Source organism: Meriones unguiculatus, chromosome 19 (genome assembly GCF_030254825.1).
Source record: "Meriones unguiculatus strain TT.TT164.6M chromosome 19, Bangor_MerUng_6.1, whole genome shotgun sequence".
Taxonomy (NCBI): domain Eukaryota; kingdom Metazoa; phylum Chordata; class Mammalia; order Rodentia; family Muridae; genus Meriones; species Meriones unguiculatus.
Genome location: NC_083366.1, coordinates 51904900 through 51924804, shown reverse-complemented (window position 1 = coordinate 51924804; position 19905 = coordinate 51904900). Strand labels below are relative to the sequence as shown.

General features: G+C 42.9%; 1 protein-coding gene across 5 annotated transcripts in view; it reads right to left on the bottom strand.

Moving 5' to 3' along the window:
- Fars2 (phenylalanyl-tRNA synthetase 2, mitochondrial) overlaps window positions 1-19905 on the bottom strand; it is a 416134-nt gene that overhangs the window by 110528 nt on the left and 285701 nt on the right. The gene's annotated exons all lie outside the window — the stretch shown is intronic.

Below are 19905 nucleotides of genomic sequence, written 5' to 3'. Positions count from 1 at the left end.
ATTACTTCTGCAGAGTCCAAGAAGCTGGGAACTTAGCAGATTTTTCTATGTCCTGTTAGGAGAGTCCTTAATGATTCTGAGTTCATAGTTATTCACATTTGTAAACATCTTCAGAGAGACTGCTATAATAAACTACCAATCATTCTATCCTCCCTAATTTTTTTTTTTTTGAAGAAGGTAAGAAATTTTAAAACTCTTATCAACGGGGAGGAGGAATAAAGGTGGGAAGAGTAAGTAAGCTGTTGAAGCTGTTGAATTCGAGTGGGTGGATCACGCATGGAGCCTCAGAGCCTGGCTCTGGGGGAGCATCACCCAGCATTTCAAGGGAAACCTCATGACTAGCACTGCTGAGTGAGTTTTTAAGATTACATGAGTAGATCTGCTGTCATTCTGTAAGCTGCTGAGAGATAAAGAATCAAAGGTGCCTGTATGTGATGGATCCTGCGTAAGAGAAACGTGAGAGTGGCTGTGCTGAGTTCAGTGGAGAACAAGATCCTTTGTTTAATGATTAGTGAAGCCAGTACCTCTATACAAATGTGCGTGTGCGTGTGTGTGTGTGTGTGTGTGTGTGTGTGTGTGTGTAAACATGATGAGACAGTGTGTTCACCGCATTTCAATCCAGTGCTCTCAAGAGTGAGAAAGCTATTTCTTATACCAAAGCAAGCACTCTGTCCTCTGCTGTAGAGACCAAGTGATTCTCTTTACTATGCTGTTAGAACAACTCCCAGCCTTTCATTCCCTCTCCAGGGTTCTGGTGTTGGTTTGATGAGTAAGGCACAGGTATAACTGCTGCTGGGGCTGCTGGCCTGTGCCAGACAGTCTGTGCTTGCAAACTGGTTTCTAGCTCCAGAGAAGCAAACTTGTGTTGTGGGGCACAGTTCCTTGAGTATGCTTGGGTCCCAGGACAGCTCTACGTCCCTCCACATGCCTGTCTTTGGACATTAAGGCAGCATATGCCAAGTTACCTTGCTATGAGTGAAATGCTATCACTGATGCTCAAGACAGGCAAGGAATGTTTACTGGGCAACGCAGGAGCACCAGTATTGCTATCTGGAATAGCCTTCTTGCTCATTAAACCTCCCACAGCCTGTGCAGTTCAGCTCCTGCTTGAGAGTTTTCTTCTTATATCCATTTTATGCCCCTCTGATCTCACATCTTGTTTCTAATCACAGCTCTGAGTGAAACACATGTAAGGTAATTACTCCTCGGCGTACTGTGGTAGTGCTCATTGATTAGAAATAATTTTCAGAGTGAACACCATAGCAAGGAACTTTGATCAAGCTGGGTTATTATTTCAGTTCTTCATCTCAGCCACAAACACATCTGCTTCTTCCTAGAAGAAAGTGTGTGTGTGCGTGCGCATGGACGTGCATGTAGGCCTGCCTGTGTAAACAGATCGTTGGGCAGTTAAGAGTTGTGTGTCCCCTACCCCACCTCACACTGCCCTTTTACAGGGTCTCATATGGTACAGGTTGCTGAAGATGCCTTTGAATTTACGTTCTTTCTGTTCCTACTTCTTTATTTAATTAAATATAATTATATCGTGCCCCTCCCTATCTGCCCTTCTTTTCCTCCAATGTCCATGCCTACCTCACTCTTCCAAATCCACAGCCTCCGCTTCTTCAATTATTGTGACATTATGTCTAAATCATAACCCTATAAATATGTTTCTAAAGCTGACCACTTATTAGATAACCAACTACAGGGCTCACCCCCTCTCCCGACAGTTGCTAATTGCTTACAGTTGTTCACCAAGGATTAGGGTCTTGTGAAATTTCCCTCATCTATGTTGGGATGTCAACTGTTGTTGAAATCGTTTGGGTCTTGTGAGGCAGACATCTCAACAACATGGCTGCTTTTACTCGGAAGTGCTGGAATAACGGGCATGCCATCAAATTTGAGCTATTTCCTTAATCTCATGTAATTTTTTTTCTTTTCTTCTCTTGGGGGGAGTAGGGCAACATTATATAGTCCTAGCTGATATAAAACTCACTATGCTGGGGCTTGTGACTACTCTCCTGCTTCTGCCTCCTAAACTCTGGGATTATAAGTGTAAACCAAGAGGCTCTGTACACCAGCAAATATTTATAACATTCAGATTCTGGGCTTACTTCTTCCCTAAGCTCCCTCTCTGAACCTCTGTGTCACTCTGCCCATTCTGGTCCCTGAGATGAGCCTGTGTTCAGGTCAATATTCAGTATGTGGCACAACTAGACAATCCAGGCAGTGAGACTCCAACCTCACGAGGACAGTGGGTGCTGGGGTGTCGGGTTCCAGTGGGAATACTTTAGGACTTCACATAGGCTGTGGGGTTTTGAGGGCTGTGAGTTGGCTTATAGGTCCAATCTTTCTATACTTACTCTATAAGCAGAAAGGGCTCTAAAAGATAAGCTTCGACAGCAGTGCAGCATTGAGGTGGGGCCTTCTCTGCAGATGTGTGCGCTGCACATCTCCTGACTGCTCACTGCGGAGCTACAGTCTGCTACAGAAGTGGGGCAAGGTACACAGGAGAACACCAAAAAGATCACTTTTATATGCTAATATGTATAATGCACACACACACATGTATATTCTAGAAGTTCTTTGTAAGTTCTGTGTTAGATGATTCTATACACAGGAAAGGTAGGATGTTCTATATGTCAAATCTCAGATCCTGTTTAGATTGACAAAGAAAACAAGACAATCTACAAGACTTTAAAATTGAGATTTTTTATAAAAGAGATTTTACTATTATTTATATTAAGGGGTGTGTGTGTGTGTGTGTGTGTGTGTGTGTGTGTGCATATGAGTGCAATGCCTATGGATACCAAAATAGGGTGTCATATCCTCAGAAGCTCGAGTTTTTGGCAGTTATGACAAAACAGATGTGGATGTTGAGAATCAAACTTTGGTGCCTTAGAGGACCAGCTGAGCCATCTCTCTAGGCCCTTTTAGAGTCACAGTTTTAACTTGGAGGAAGCTATCATAAGTTATTAATTCAAGCAACCAAAAAGCTTAAGCAATGGACAAGACACTTAAAATAGCAAGTCAATCAGGGGGTTTTACAGTATACAAAAGAGCACTTGGCCATGGATTGTCCTTGCTCAAAAGGACTACGGCTCTTACGTGTATACCACTCTCTACCATTTTACAGAGTCTATAGTAATTATGCAGTGATAAGCTGAAATATGTACTCCTGTATGAACAGGACTACATATACAAATACAGGTATACATATCTATATGTATACTAGTCTAAGTGCAGGCGTTTTATTCATTCAGGAAATACTGACTGTCTAGTTATATCAACAGATTTCCTGTCTGCAGGAGTTTACAATTCACTGGGAGAGCGTGGAAAACAAGTATGCAACAGTCAGTGGTCACTTCATAGACCTACATGCAGGCAAGGAACCCCAAAGATGGCTGACTCTTTGGAGACTGGGATATCAAGGAAAGTTTTCTAAAGACCGGACCTTCAAGTTACATATCTCCATTGGCCTTAGCATGGGAACATTTTGACCCTTCATGACTAGTGATCGTGGTGACTCACAGATAACCATGCTGGTAATGTGTATCTTCCGTATTGGCTCTCTGGGCTAACATTCATCCTGACGTCCATAACCTGCTTAGTGGCAGCGCGTGCACCTGGGAGAGAGCTAACCACTTACTACCTAGATGATCAAGCTCCAGCAGGTTATTTCTGGCCACAGCCCTGCCAAGCTGCCAGTACACAACGTGGTGTTTCTCGCACACACACATGCACTCACTCCTAAGAAAAGTTCCAGCATATCAGTAAAGACAGATTTAAAGACAAGGAACCGTTCAATATTACTTTAGGAATATTCCACTTCAGGGCAGACCATCTATCTTCAGAAGCCAAGGCAGTACATGAGTTTGCCAGCTTCACAGCCATAAGACTTTGCTTCAACAACAAAACCAAAGGCAGCTTGATCCTCTCAAGATTTTTTTTTTTTTAAATCAAAAGCAGTTTAGCTTGACAAGGACTTCTTGAACCTTCCCCTTTGTGCACACTGGCCAATTCTATCACCTGTGAAGTTGCACTCCTACAAAAGGGATGAGACAGTGTCTCACCTGTGTTGGGGATGAAAGACAGGGGCCATCTTGGCTGTGCATATGCAGTAGCTGGTTTGGTTTCTGGCTCATCCTTTCTGTAAAAAAGAGACTGTTTTCCTGAGTTACTTTCTCTTTGTTCACAGGCTCCTTTGTGCAACACAGATTGTTCTTTTTTTTATAGTTCAATAATGAAGCCGATATATAAAAACAGACTGATTTGAAAATTACAAAAAATTAAATTATCTAGAAAGAGAGTACTTGGGGAAAGTGTGGGGTACATATAGAACACTCACTTGTGAAGTGACAGAAGAGAGCTCATGACCCTTCAAAGATTTCCCAGTACCCAGGGTGATGTCCCGGCCCTGAGGAGGAAGCCAGGCAAGTATACACTTCCTGACACATGGCACAGTGCTGAGTATGAGAAGTTTTCCATGTGGCTTGTTGGTTGATCAGTGACCAGAATACAACAATGTCATGAGCCATCGTAGGTACTGCTCTTGCCTGACTATCTGTAATCATTGAGCCATATGTAAAGACAACAGAGCTGGTCTAGTCTCTTAAATGATAACAGAATGTGGCCTTTCTCATCCTTAGAGACTTTCCCATAGGACATTTCAGCAAAAGACCCAAGGGAGGGACTAGCTCCCTCTATTTAGGGAAGCAGACTTCTTTTTTCTGAATATGTCTGACAGTATTCTCAGAGGATTCTCTAAGTGTAGTGTGTAAACACTGGTGGGTAAATTTAAAATCATCACCAAGCCAGGCTTAGAACAAGCCTTTACCCTAGGGACTTGCTGATGGAGGATGTACCCAGGCCAACACGAGGGTCTCAGGGACAGAAATGGAGCTGGAAACCTCCAGGAGGTCTCTGCTGTACTCTAGGGTGATGACTTATAATGGATCAAGGCTTGGCACTCCTCCTTAAGGCACAGGAATGGGGGCCTTGATTGCTTGCTGCTTGGACTCTCCTGTTCCCTTTCTCTACTTCCATCAGTCTGCCCCACTCTCTTCAGGTTGCCCTCCTCTGCCTTGTTGCATAAATCAGAAGGCAAACAGATGATGGAAAAATGCTTCTATTAAAAGAAACATGGAGGATCTGGAGAGCTGCCTCAGCCTACTAGGCAATCACAAGAACTGGAGTTAAGAGCCCAGCACCCCAGCTAACAAGTCCAGCTACCCACAGGTAGTTGTAGCACCAGATGAGAAATCCCATGCCATCTTCTGGTCTTTCAGGGCACACAGGCATGTGTATAGGCATTTGTACCGACATACCCACATGAATACGTCTGCTCACATACACACACATACACATAGAAAATAAAGAAGAAAGATGGAATCTCTGTTACCTCTAATTGTGAAATTTCCTTCAGGAGTCTTAGTCTAATAGGATGAGACTCAGGCTACCGCATACTTACATGTCTGTCATGGCCCTGCTTTTGGCAGGATAGGAGAAACAGTTTCCAGACAGGAAAAAGCACTGTGCTGGTTGAGGTCCGCAAATGGTGGTCATCAGACAACCTCTCAGGCCACTGCTGTCAGAGCTCAGAGTTGTTTGGCCAAGTTATCTCAATCCCATTATTATATGAGTGATACTTCTTCGCAAAGATTTCCATTTTCAACCTTCCTTTTCAAATGTTATCATTTTTAGCCAGGTGCTGTGGCATAAGCCTATAATATCAGCAGGCAGAGGTAGGAAAATCTTGAGTTCAAGACAGTATGGAATATATGGAAAAATGCTGCTGTAAATAACCATATCAAACAAAAAGTTATCATTGTCTTGGACTTTATCCAACATTCTAAATTCACATATAACTTTAAATTAGGAATGCTCAAAAGACTGGAAAAAAAAAAAAACAAACCCAACAACCCAAGGGCCACCTGAGGGGTCATACAGAAAACTACTACAGTAGGTTTCTTAATATATAGATGAAGGAAAGAAATCTAAGTGGAATCACAAAATAACAGAGAGACAAAGCCCCATTTAGACGTCTCTTGCCATGAGTGTCATAAATGGGTTACATTCAAATGAGTTTTGAGCCAAAGGGACCCAACGGAAAACCCCAGTCAACTACAACTTCTGCCAAGGCTATTGGTTGCTCTCCACAAATTGATGGCAAGGCCCTGTTACTGAAGACAATATCTCCATAACCCATCCAACACAGAGAAATTGAGCTAGTACGCAACTAGAGCATTCACAGTAGCAGAAGGTACTCTGCATGTTGCCAGAGGAGAAAGGTAAACACTATCCCAGCTATAAAACCTTTGATCTACCATGGTGATAAGCCTGCATGATATGCTGGTGCAAGAGTGGCACAGACGTTGTGGAAGTTACCAACAACTATGTGATTAGATTTAAGGCCTGCTCCATGAGATGGAACCCATGCCTGACATTGCTTGGAAGGCTAAGAACACGGAATTAGATATAGATCATGGGCCTATGGGAAAACCAAATACTAATGTTCTACTAAAGAAATACAGCACTAGAATGACTGCTAATAACATTCTGTTATAGCCATAGATCAGTGTCTCGCCCAGCTACCAGAGGAGCTTCCACTTGCAATATATGAGAACAAATACAGAAATCCACAACGGTACAATGTGAAAAGATTGTGTGAGCTTGGGACACTCAGTCCTAAATGGACTGTCTCCATAAAATTCCTTCCCTCAGGACTCAGAGAACTTTGCAGAAGAGGTGGTAATTAGATTGCAAGAGCCAATGGGAATGGACAACACCAAGGAAACAAAGCATTCTAAACACAGCATGACTGATGGACATATGAACTCAGAGACATTGGCAGCATGCATGAGGTCTGCAAAGGTTCAACCCAGATGAGGTCCCAGCACTGAGAGGTGACAGTAGACACACTCTGTCATCTCTAATGAAGAACCTACCTCCAGTTGACAACCACTTGCAAAGGAAAATTTAGTTTTCTCCAATGGAGTCTCACTGGGTATACAAACCACATTCAAGGGCAGGCCCCATGCCCAGCAGCAGATGACTAGTTCAAAACACACTCAATGGTATTTTGGGAGATTTTTGTTTGTTTTATAATGCTTTGTTTGGGCTCTCCCCCTTTCTTCTCTCTCTCTCTCTCTCTCTCCCCCTTACTGGTATTGCTTATATGGTGTGGTTTCCGGTTTTGTGCCATTATGGATTTTCTGTGTGCACGCATGTGTCTCTGAGTGTGTATGTGTTTCTCTTTCTGTTTCTTCTTTTTTCCTGTTTGTTTTGTTCTAGTCTGTTTTTTAATTTGTCTGAGAGCAAGAGACAGAGAGAGAGGTTGGAAGGGTCAGGAGGTGGAGAGGATATGGGAGGAGATAAGTGAAGTGAAACCATGATCAGAATATATTAAATGAAAAAAAAAACTACTTTCAATTTTTAAAAAAGTGTATTAAATGAAAACAAAACAAAACACAAACAGTTAGGCATGAGGGCACATACCTATAATTCTAGCTCTAGAGAATCTCACAAAGGACCTTAACTTCCAGGCCAACTTGGCCTACTTGGTGAAAGCCTGTCCTGGACAACAAAAACCAAACCCATTACACTTCCTGAAAACCCTATTTCAAAGCATTGCTGTTTATAAGTCAGTATAACAACACTATTTTAAAACAACTGGCTAGTAGTTGATGTTTTAGAAATCACTTTACCATGAAACATTTTTTCGAACACCAATAGGTAATGAGAAAATAGTGTCATTTCCTAACAGTGATTGGCAGCCCTTGTCCCAGGAATAGGGACAGCAGCAACTACTTGGTATTTACTCACATTGTCAAAGGAACTATTCACTGAATTCCAAATCTGACCACGTAGAGCTGTGAGCCACAGGTCCCGCTGCTAGCCAGGCACTACGGGGTAGACCCTTGGCCTGGACTGACACTTGAGAAACAAAGGCCCGGGTCTATGATGTATGCACTCTTCAGCCAAACCTCCTGATCCTGAGGGAGAGCTCCTTCCATTCCTTCCAGGACTCCTGCCAGCCTGTAAGTATCATCAAGCACTACTCCGCACAGTGGTGCTGGCTGTTATGTTTACCACAGGCACCCAGTGGCTTTTTTCTGTTGTTTGCTCCCCTCAGGAGAAGCTTGCTACCCACAGAGTTACTGTGCTTCAAAGAGGAACAGGCATGAATATCCTTCCAGTTTACAGAAGTCCAGCTCAGAGATCTAAGGAAACACAGGGCTTCTATTTCCTTACCATTCCTTTGTCCTGCCTTCTCCTTTTTCCTCTTTCCAAAACAATTAGCTCTTGAGAAAGTGACTGCAGTATTTAGAGTGAATTATCAGTGAAGCAAACCAATGCCTATTTTGAATATGAGCTTTAGTAGAGTTCAAGGAAGACACAAGCTTTCTTACCAGGACTCTTCTGTATTTTGAGGGTGTTCACACTGATTTACAATTAGTTTTTCTCAGAAGAAATTCTCCCATAGAGTTTTATCACTACCGTTAGCAGTCAGTGCTTACTGGATACAGGCATGCTAGCTCTGTTCCCTCCCTTTTTCCTTATCCTTGTCTGACACAGGGTCTTGCTTTGTACCTGAAACTGGCCAAGAACTTGCGATCTTGCCTTAGCTCTTGTCTTCCTAAGCACTACCATGGCAGGCTTTGTAAAGATAACTTTTAAGGCAAGTTCACTGTTAAATTCATTTTAAAGACAAAGAAGCTGATGAGGCTTAGGGAGTAACTGACTCCACTTTGATGGCCTGGAAGTGACGAGGGAAAGAGTTGAACTCAGAGTGGCCTCAAAGTCCTTGCCATAGAAACGACTCTGCAGATGCTTCTTGGTCCTGAGTGATAATAACTTTCATTTCTTCCAGGCTTAGTAAGGTAAGACAGACTATACCAAAGGTCCCATACTGAAGCTATGTGGCCAGCTTGAGTCTCATTACAATGGCTGGCAGAATCCCAAGAACTTAGCTATTTGCTGTGTCAAGAGAATGAGGTGTTGTCCTCTGTCACCTTTGGTAGCATGGTAGCCTCAACAAAAGGAACTAGGGCTGTGTCATGGAACTACGGAGATATGAAGTGAGAGTGAGGTGTCTTCTGGCAATGAATGGAACACACAAAAGTTGAACCAGAGACAAACGTGTTGCATGTATAAGCTGGTCTCTGGGATAGCATTAAAAATGTCATGTGGAATAATCAGCTTTATGATATTTGTAAGAGAGCCATTTATTGCAAATGGTTAATCTTATAAGTGGCATCATGGAACTTGTTTAACTATTTAGGAAAATAAAGATATAATATTCACATCTTAGGATACAGTGGCAAAGCCAAGACAAAACTGAAAACAGTTTAATAGTAACTTGAGAAATGTAAGTATTTACAACATCTTTTGGGAATGAAGGACTTTCTACCTGTAAAAGCAATGGAATAAATGGGTGAAAAATGTTACTTGTGACGATATAAAAATCTCTCAATGCCTTAAACACTGTAAAGGAAATAAAAGGTAGGCAACTACCTGAGAAAAAGACTGGAAACAAAAATGGGAAGCATCAGTCTAGTACTCCGGGCGGATAGTACCTTATGATAACTGGCAAGAGATGCTGTTGTCTGCACAGCCCCAACAGAAAGGAAGTGGAGACAAAAAACACTGGAGGCTGAGACAGGCTGGGAAGGTCCTGTGCAGGGAGACTGTTCACAGTGCCTCCTGTGAGCTGCTGACATCTGTCTTTCCACTGAATTCACTTGCACCATATTTTAACAAAGAATTTCCAACTTTTCCTTTTAATTGGGAGGTAGAGAGATAACCTACCTTAAAACATAACCCACAAGGGAGGGGCCCCCAGCTTGGATACAAATTTAATAAATTGTAATGAATGATTATATATATATATATATATATATTAAAAAAACATAATCCAAATGAACAGATGCAAAATTTGATGAAGATGTGGGTCAAGAGGTGTAAAGTGTCAAGAGAGCAGGATGGCAGCTGAAAAGTTCCAGCATACAGCCTGAGAACCACAAATGCGGCCAGCACAATACATGCAGAGTTCTGAGAAGTGAGCAGACTGTAGCTGCTTTTCCAACAGGAGAGAGATGGGTAACCAAGTGGATGCACTCATTTGTTTCAGAATAAAAACCACTTTATTATACATGAATCTTGTAATGTGATCCTGCAGATCTAAGATATATACAGTGTCCTGTATTGAAAACAGTGTCAGAATGGTGGACTTAGCCTTTAAAAAACTGCAGTTAGGCTCTCTGATCACCTCCCCATGCGGTGGGGAGCAGCCTTGCCAGTCCACAGTGGAAGACAATGCAACCAGTCCTGATGAGACCTGATAGGCTAGGGTCAGATGGAAGGGGAGGAGGACCTCCCCTATCAGTAGAATAGGGGAGGGGTATGGGAGGAGAAGAGGGAGGGAAGGTGGGATTGGGAAGAGATGAGTGAAGGGGCCACAGCCGGCATACAAATTGAATAAATTGTAATAAATGATAATAAAAAACTCTGTAGTTATTGTTGCTTTTAAACTACAACACAAAGTAGAGATGAAACCTAACTGACAGCAGGAGGGAAGGATGACGGCTCCTAAATGCCTGCCTTGAGCACATCAGCAGGTGATTTCTGACCGTAAGAGTGGACAGCCACAGGCTTGCAGGGCAGTGCTCAGGCTCTAAGATGACGCATCCTGCAAGATGGTCACGTTTGGAAAGGAAGTGGAGGAGTGGGCACTCCTTGAGTGTTCTTGGTTCAAATCTGTTCTTAAAGAAGAGGTTCTGAAAGAACCTGGAATCATCTTTGCTTTGAAGGTTAAGGGGACCTTGAATTTTGGTTAACAATTAGAATTTTCATCTTGAATATCTATATTGATCTCCCATACTCATAGAGTGTTAAAAATAGCACCTATTCACACTAGTCTTCTTGAGAATTTGATCTGTCTAATATTGCAGGTATATTCCTGCACCAGACATGGTATAGCATTATTTCAGACTTAAGCAGCCTCATGGAGCAGGAGGAATCCCAAAACTAAGATATAGGATTCCCCAAACTAAGATGTTCTATGGATAAATATTCATCAATTCAATTTAAAAAAAAAATCTAAATATAATCACTGCTCTTCCATTTCCTCAAGCTTTCCTTCCCAGACAGCTTTCTTTCATCTTGGGGATGCTGGTTTTTGCTGCAGAGGAGAGCAGAGGCCAGGCATAATTTCAAGAACCATGTGTACTCTGCATTGTATTGCACTTTGGTTCCCAAGACATGGAAGTGACAATTCCACATAGCAGTGCAGATTCCCTGCCACCTAAAGTAGAAAGTATGTACAGTTTTTAACAAGGTGGGTTTGTTTTTCTGTCTCCCATTTTGAGAAATGTTGACCAAAGCATGGCTCAAGTTCCATTCACATTTTCATCTTCATGCCATCCTTTTAACGTGAGCGACACGGTTAAGCCTTATGAAGTGGGTGGTTACCTCAGTGCTAGGAAGTTGTTCACTCTACATCCCTAAGATTTGTGTATGTGAGTACTTTGTTTTCAAGTATGTCTGTGTACTACATGTGTGCCTGTTACGTGAGGAGGCCAGAAGAAAGCATTGGATCCCCTGGGACTGGAACTAGAGTTACACAGATGGTTGTGAGCCTTCGTTTGGGTGGTGGGAATCAAACTTAGGTCCTCTTCAAGAAGACTTGCTAGTGCTCTTAACAGCTGCGCCATCTCTCCAGCACAGTCCTAAACTTTAAAAATTTTAAAACATTTGTGCATTTATGTATGTATGTATATGTGTATGTAGTATGCATGCCCATGCACACACACATGTGCAAATCCTTTTGCCTTGTGGGTCTAGAGTTCTTTTCACTAATCTGAGGCATTTACCTCAGAAGGGGACTACAGAGACATCAGGTGTCTTATCCTGCCCTTTGCTAGAGGATGTACATGTATGGAAAATAAAAACAGAAATGACAGGAAAAGGAAAAGCTCCCACACCATTCTTTATATGACATTTGGGGACAAAAAAACCAAGAAGACACAGGTCTAATTTCCAGTCAAAACATACGATAAGTGCATAGATACATACTTAAGAACTCTCTCATCACCAACACTTGTGGGAGTGAAGGCAAAATGTGATGTGTGTGCGCACATGCACAAGTACAGAAATATGACTCCTTGGAGCATTTTCTAACGCTAGGCTGAGCACCGAGGACCTCAGTGTCAGAGCTGTGCCATCAGGCCTACACTCTGACTGCAAAGGAGTGGACCTTACAAGAAGGCTATCCCCCAGCCTCCGTTCCTTCCTTCACATTTTCTCTCTACCATAATCACTTGATGTTTCCAGAGTCCTTCCTTTTGTTTTTCTTAGCCAGACACTCACAAGGCCCCTGGGTCTTCTCTGGAGTAGGAGTTCCTCAGTACATTTTTTTTTTTTTGCACCCACCACGTCTGTATCTTTCTTGAATGGCCCACCTTTTCTATGGTTTTCATCTAAATATTCTTCTAGTCAGCCTCTTCCATAGGTCCTGACCCTGTCTTAGCCCAGACTGTCAGACAGTCAGACAGACAGACAGACACATTTGGGATTAGGTTGTTCCCTACTCTAAACTACAGATTGTGTAAATTGGTGGTTTTTCAGGTTGGATCTTGTCTCAAAACTCTCTTTTACAAGCAGACTTTGCGGAAGAAGGGTAGGTATGCACCGTGGTGGGCACACACACCACCTGTCTGGCACAGCACAGGACTTATTTTTGGGAGTAAAAAGGGTTTCACTTTCTATTTATAATGGTGAATTTCGATTCTAAGTCATACTGGCAAATTAATATATATATATATATATATATATATATATAATAAATGGAGAGAGAATGGGAGAAAGGGGAGTATTGTGTACTATGTGATATGTGATTAAAGTAAGTATTAGAAATTAAGGTAGAAGAGGACAGGAGCTCCACAAGGAGAGCAACAGAACCAAAATATCTGGGCACAGGGATCTTTTCCAAGACTGATAATCCAAACAAGGACCATGCATGGATAACCTAGAACCCCTGTTCAGATGTAGCCCATGGCAGCTTAGTATCCAAATGAGTTTCCTAGTAAGGGGAACAGGGACTGTCTCTAATATGAACTCATGGGCTGGCTCTTTGACCACCACCCCTGAGGGGCGGGGGAGCAGCCTTGCCAGGCCACAGAGGAGGACAATGCAGCCAGTCCTGATGAAACCTGATATGCTAGGGACAGGCGGAAGGGAAGGAGGACCTCCTCTATCATTGGACTTGGAGAGGGGCTTCGGAGGAGATGAGGGAGGGAGGGAGGGGGGTTGAGAGAAGATGAGGAAGGGGACTACAGATGGGATACAAAGTGAATAAACTGTAATTAATATAAAAAATAAAAATTTAATTTAAAAAACCTGAAAAAAAAAGAAATTAAGCTAGAAATAAAAGAACCTGTGTTCACCTTGACCAGATTACCAAAGCCTGAGATTATCAGGCAAACTGTTGCCTGTAAAAACACTTTCCATTGTAAATTTGTTAATCAATACATTCTGACATCATGAGAAGACACAAAAAAAGTTCTAAGCCCCAGCCTTGGATTACTCTGATGACAGACTGTAACCTCTAAAGCTAAAACGAACCCTTTCCTCCACCAAGTTGTTTGCAGCCAGTGTTTAATAACGGTGACAGAAAAGTCAACTTGGGCAGGAAATAATGGTGAGCAGGAGACCAGGAAAGAGGAGTGTCACAGTGGATCATGACTTTGTGAGGAGCGTCGAGAGCCAGCACTCATGCTACTTTACTTTCTCTTGGGTTATGACACACTGTGCTCCTGACCACTGTTAAGTTAACTAGCTTTTGACATCATTATAAACACTGAGAGAAGATGGAAGCAACCTGTTTCTGTCTTAGCTTATTTTTGCTGCTATAACAAAATATCTTACTTAGGCTGGTCAATTCATAAAAAATAGAAGGTAATTCCTCACAGTCCTGGCAAGTATGAGATGATGGTGGCAGCAGACCTGGTGTCTGGCCGAGGCTCCTCTTATGCACACGCACAGGGCTGGGGGGACAAAAGGACACCAGGACCAAGACTGTCCTAATAGGACGGACGAGAAACACGGGACAGGCAGCTCTGAAAGCTCCTCAAAGAGGGCAAGACAACTCATCCACGAAAGTACGGCCCCATGACTCCCCCACTTCTCTGAAGGCCCACCTTCAGGACCAGCACAGTGCTGGTTAAACTTCGGCACAAGTCTGGACAGACAAAGGATTCCACACACAGTGCCTGCTATGCTGTAGTGGCCATAGCACCCTCACCTTAAAACAGCAGCTGTGTGAGTGAAGAGTGTAAGACAGGAGTGAGCAGTGTAGAGCCCACAGAGCGTGCTTGTGAGCAGCCAGGACGGGGAAGGGACACAGTGCTTGTGTATGAAAAGACTGTCCGGTCAGCCATCTTGAGATGGCGCCTGAGAGTATAAAACATCAGGGCTGTTTGAGACGTGGCCCCAACTACCTCAGAACTGGATTCCCGGCCCCGTTCGCCATGGCCATCCACAGACTGTGTGGAGCCCCAGCAGGCAGCCTGATCATAGCACTCTGCCCCACAGGTGTTAATAGTGAGCTCCACTACTTGAGCCACAGGAATAATGGGAGAGGACTGCCCAGGAAAAGCCATGAGGGAGCCATGTGTGAAGTGGGAGGGAGAGCTTGCTGAGAGAAGGAAGAAAAGGGACAGTCGGAGTACCCAACGCAGAGAGTCTCTGGCCTTTAGATTTGCCTCAGGTACCAAGGTCTTTGCAGTACAATTCAAACATATTCTTAAGCAAAGCCCTTCTGTCCTAAAAGAGCCAGGTTGCCACCCTGGAGAAGCACTTCTCCCAATGAAGATCCCTTTGGAAGCCTGTGGAAATAGTAGTGTTTGGGTATGTCCTCTATGATACGTCACAAAGGGGAATATAATCTCTAGAAAGCTAAGAAGAAAAGTGACATTCATCTTTAGGTGATCCACAGGGCGGGATTTATCTCTGTAGTATCACAGCTCTGACTGTCAAGGTTCAGAAGACCCCAATTTGGCCATATGAACAGTGGCAGTCCCGCAGTCCCGCAGTCCCGGAGGGACTTCTGTCTAGAGCAGATCTGGTGTGGGGACATCACCGTATCTTATTTCTTAAACCAGCCCCTGATGCAGATAGCTGCAGTTTTCACCACTACGCACTTTTTTTTCTCCAAGACAGGGTTTCTCTGTGTAGCTTTGGCTGTCCTGGACTCACTTTGTAGACCAGGCTGGCCTCAAACTCACAGAGATCGGCCTCCCTCTGCCCCCCCCCCCAAGTGCTGGGATTACAGGTGTGCACCACCACACCCAGCTCACTATGTACTTCTTAAGAGTCAACCTAAATATGTAAAAAAAAAAAATAATAATTATTTTTCTTTCCTTAAAGATTTATTCATTTATTATGTATTTACATGGTGTTCTTCCTGAACACCAGATGTCATTATAGATGATTGTGAGCCACCCTGTGGTTGCTGGGAACTGAACCCAGGACCTCTGAAAGAGCAGCTAGTGCTCTTATCCTCTGAGCCATTTCTCTAGCCCCCATAAAATTTCAATTCTCTCAAAAACAACTATCTTAAACTTAACCCCAAATCATCCTGAGGCCATTTTATTTTCTAATTTGTCTCTATAATTCACAATAACATGCTGCCATCTCCAAATGGAGTGTGAGCCGGAGACAATGCTCTGGTTTTTTTAGCTTCTCTTTTTTCTTTCTCGTGTCACAGGCTGGGAATATTCTGAACAATTGTGTTGCATAAGAAAATAAACTTGGCACTGTAGTTCTTAAAGTTGCAGGAACTTGGAGACTAACGATAACTGATGCCTCCTGACGGAGCGGAAGGAGCATACAAGAGGACTTATGATTTGCCTCATTAGACAGGACATGCCTAGAGGGCAATAATCCACAGACGCCTGGACAGAGACCCTGGGAAGGGGTGGCCACTACGACATTTGTTGTTAGGTTAAGCTTTGGGACTCCAGAGTCCCTTGAGTACATCAAGTGTCCCATAGAGGAACACTGTGACCCTTTGGAAGAAGGTTCTGAATGACCGGCTAGAACCAAATGCCACCTCCCGCCCCCACTAAGTCATGCGTCTATCTTCCTGCAGGGGACAGAGTGTTATCTGTAATTGAGACAAAATTCCTCCATTTGTTGAACATGATGAAATTAGCCCCATATTCAGTGGATTATGCTTCCCTCAGACATCCGGATATGTGCTCCTGTTCAAAGCACAACACCCAATTTGTGCAACAACTTATTTATTTCATAGAGGATCTTTGTGCTTCTCCCATGTTGGTGTGTGTCACAGTTTTGGACTTTGGCAGAGACAGGGTCTGGGCTCCTTTGTGGCATCGTCACTTGTTTGTAGAAAATGTTCACGGTGGGGAGGTACTGGCAGGCGTGAGTCCAGGAAGCCGTCCACACCCCACCCAGCCAGGGGGCCTTCTGATGGGGAGAGGAGGCTGCGGAATGATCAGGAGGGGCAATCTCGCAGGCCAGGGCTGCACACTCATAGTGGGGTCTGCAAACTGTAGGCCACAGGCCAAATCTGGTTTCCAGGGCAGCCTGAGGCACACCCTGAGGCCTGTACACATACACTTTGTCTGTTGCTGTTTTGCAGTGGCAAAGTCAGGGAGTTTGGAAAGACAAGCGGCCCACCAAGTGAAAGCTTTGCTGTCTTGATCTGAACTGGAAAGAGCCTAACGACCTATGTCCTCAAGACTCTTGAGAATTACCCCACAGTGAGCAAACTCACTAAAGAACATCTTTCCTCAGACATGTTTCTCAGTGGTACAGGCTAGGTTTAACTTTGGATGAGAATGCTAAACAACTGTATTCAATAACCTAGTTTACTGTCACCTAAAATTCTAAGGCTGAGGTGACATGCCCCAGAGTTTTGGGCTTCTCTGGCACCGCTGTCCTGACAGCTTCACACCTTGGTATAAAAAAGCTGTTGGAGTGCCAGCCATTGCATCTCAGCCAGGCATTTTATGCAAAATTAGGAGACAAATAGTACATATAGGCTCCAAAAATGGAAACCAAATAGAATGCATATAGGGTGGAGTAAAGATAACACATATAACTGCTTACCTCAAAAGACCCCAACAAAATAGCTTTCATTTTATCCCAGAGCTAAGGTTTATAATCTGAAGGGCAAAGGAAGCATTAGCAAATTGCATTCTAAGACAAACGAGAGTACATCTGCTTTGAACAAGTTTAGAGAGGGGTACGAGTAAGGCATGGAAGATGGAGAAGACTCAAGTTGAAGTTGGCTTGGGCTCGAGTGAATTCAAGGGCAGTCTGGGTAGATCAGTGGAAACCCATCTAACATAAAGGCAAAAATATGTTTAGGGATGTAAATGAGTGGCAGTGACAAGTGTGAGGCACTGTATTTACTCTCCAATACTGGAAAAAAAATAAAAGCTGGTTCTTGGGAGTAGAGAGAAAAAAAAAGCCTTACTGTGAAGAAGGACCTCCCCTCAGGCCAACTCCCAACCTCCCCCACCAAGCTATGCAAGCACTTGGTCTAGAAAACCCAATGCACTCAAATATGAGTGACAAAAGGCAACCACATTTCTACCACATTCTCATCAATCAAAAGAGAGTGAGGGAATGAATAAAGATGGTAGAAAAGCTTACAGGAAGGATGAAGGATGAAGAGGAAAGAATGCTTCCGCTGGAGAGCACACAAGTTCTGACTATGTATTTTACAGTGATTTGTTAAAACAAAGTGAAACAATTTATTTATGAAGGAAGGTGATGAGACAGAAATAGGGAGGAGATGGTGGGATCTGAGGAGCAGGAAGTGAACTCTTAGGATGTGACACAAAGGAAAGATAAGGATGGGTGTATGGGCAAGGAGGACAGACAGAAAAGATATACCCAGGGTCTGAGATTATCACAGTATGGAGGCCTATCAAGTGAAGTGAAAATAAAGAGATTTAAAAGACAAGAGAAAAGAATATTAGGTGCTGAGTTAGACAAAGGAAGTTCTCAAAACAAACTTGTAAAGATATAATTTAAGAAAACTTCCCTGAAACAAAAGCAGAGTCAAGTGTCATGTCTGAGAGCTCACACATCAGGAAGAGCTGGTTACTACTGAGCACTCTCCTGAAAAAAAAAATAAAAAATAAAAAATAAAAAGAAAACAAAACAAATGAACGAAAAAATCATTTAGGAGAAAAAGCAAAAAGGGTAAGTGTGGCCTTAAACCCCAGAAGTCAAGAGAGTAACTATTCAACTCTCAGTAAAAGAAAGGGCAGGTTAAGGATGTTTTGTCTGAACCAAGTGACACTCATTCAGATATAAACAGACTGCTAGTTTCAAAAATGCACAGGGTCATGATATACTGCTTCCATAAGTCTGAGTAAAACTTGTCCCTGAAAATGAACTTTATGATGTCTAAATAATGGGGAAAATGAGGCAGGAGCTGGAAGTGAGTATCAAATATCAAATGCCTTCACCCAGGAAGGAAAGCTAAAAAAAAATAAATAAAATAAAAAAGAAAAGAAAAATAAAAGAAAAAGAAAACAAGAGTGCATAGAGGAAATGTGTTCACCAGGATAGAGTGAAAGTGCAAGGACAGCAGTCAGGGTTTGATACAAGTGTGAAGACAAGAAAGGGAATGGGGATGGGGTTAGAGCAGATCCAGTGACCTCAACTGCTGGGAGTCAAGCAGGATCTTTGGAGGGGGATGAGTGAGGAAGGTAACCATCTCTCCATCTCTCCTGCTCACACACTTCTGGAGCTTCCATCCACAGCCAATGTAAAATGCAAGTCTCAGGCCTTGTACCTTATGGCCCTGCCTGGTCCTGTGGACATAACTCTACTCAAGGATCACCTCTTTTCTCCTACTTCCCCCTAAGTCTGCAGTCACATGTCTTTGTTGCCTTCAGCATTTTCCATGTGTCACTGTCTGGCCAACAGAGGATTCAATTTGGATTTCTTTTTATGTAGGTTTTTCTTTTGATCTTTGAGACTTGATGATTTTTGGTCTCATTACATAGCCCAGGCTGACCTTGAATTCAAAACAATCCTCCTGCCTCAATTTTTCAAGTGCTTTGACTACAGACATGAAGCTATTAAACCTGGCTTTCAAATCTGCTTCCTAGAATGTTCTTTTTCCCATTCCTAGACTGTTCATCATCCTTTTTTCCGAGTGTTTTCTATGGTGCGTGGGACCTCACACAGGCTAATAAATGATTAGCCATTGAGCTGTTCTATTCCTTTCTTTTTATTTCTAAAACTTGGGTGAGGATATTATTAAGTTCCCAGCCTGTCCCTGAACTCACTCTATAGCTCAAACTGACCTTGGCTTGCAATCCCCCTGCCTCAGTGTCAGGGGCAGCAGTGTCTGGACAGGTAGATACTAGTAAACTCTTGCTCATCATGCTTATCTGCTCACCTTAAATATATTCAGAACTGATCCAATTCCCCAGCTGCCATCAACTCTGTGATTGATTGATAACATGTCTTCCCTCATTAGACTGCAAGTGTACTTAGTTATTTATTTAATTCATGCCCCTCTTATACCTCAGTAAACCTGAAGAAGGTACTATTAGGAGCACAGTAAGTATGAAGATTTAGTGGATTTTACTGTGTGGAAAGTGCTTAACAAATGTACACCTAGGTTCATTTCACAGGCTTTCTTCCTTTGTTCCATCAGCTCTGCACCTGAAGAGTGACACAGCTAGAAACCACTCCTAAAACAAAGGGACTTTCAAACTTTGTGCCTCATGTATTTTTTAAAAGAATTTTAAAAAAAATTTGTTTTGTTTTGTTTTTTTTTTAAAAAACCAAGGCAGGAAAGGAACAGAATGCACTTTGGGAAGTCTTCTGAGAGGACTAATGCTAGTTTTCATCTAT